This window comes from Pteropus vampyrus, unplaced genomic scaffold (assembly GCF_000151845.1).
Source record: "Pteropus vampyrus isolate Shadow unplaced genomic scaffold, Pvam_2.0 Scaffold152, whole genome shotgun sequence".
NCBI lineage: Eukaryota > Metazoa > Chordata > Mammalia > Chiroptera > Pteropodidae > Pteropus > Pteropus vampyrus.
This window is the reverse complement of record NW_011888933.1, coordinates 332,633-333,616: the sequence shown is the minus strand read 5'-3', so window position 1 is coordinate 333,616 and position 984 is coordinate 332,633.

The window sequence follows — 984 nt, the reverse complement described above, 5'->3', positions numbered from 1 at the left end:
CTAGCAAATACATTGACTCATTTAATCCTTACAACCTTACAAAAGAGCCACTCTTATTATTCTCATTTTTCGGATTGAAGATACTGACTCCAAGAGATGTTAAGTGGCATTTTCAATGTTACATGGCTTGTGAACAGCAATGCTGGTATTTGAATCCAGGTAATCAGCTTCAAGTGTCCTTGCTTTTAAGGATCTTGAAATGGTTATCATATCTGAACTTCTTATGTATCATTTCAAATCCTCTTGGCCTCACTAGTTTCATGACCACTCGTTCCAGCTCCAGTCACTTCTGCAGAGACCAGTACTGTGCGGACTCTTGCCAACTTCGCCTTGCCTAATATACCGGCCACACTCACATCTAGCAACCAGGAATCCCTGTTGATCCCGAGTCTGAGATGCTACATGACCCTCTTTGAGCCCACAAATATGTGCCCAGGGAGTGCAGGGGAACTAATACTCTCTAGAGCAAACCCAACCTCCAGATAAACTTTTCTCCCTTCCTTCTGTAGATATACTCCACTGAAAAGCAGTTTTCTGAGAAGCAGGTTCTCAAAGGTCAGTTTCCAGATCAAGTAATTAATTGTATTTGATACAAAATTGTCCTCAGCTTGGTAACATACCAATCTATTAGCATTGCCTCCTTAGCCACCTCATCTATTTTTAGTTCATGCCTTCTCCCCTGGGTTATACTCCTTAATAAAAAGTAACACATAAACCATTGTTTCAAGCCCTGCTTTCTGGGAAGCTCAAGCCAAGATAATAGCCAAATACATTTGTATTAAATTATTAGACTTATATATACATAAAATATATAGCATTGTTTTGAATATTTTAAACTTTTTAAATAAACGGTATTATACCATCAGATCATTCTAGTTGTTTTGTTCAGTCATCACTATATTTTTGAAATTTTCCCATGTCAATACATAGAGCTATAAATCATACATGTTAAATGCTATAGATTATTCTATTTTGTAAATATAT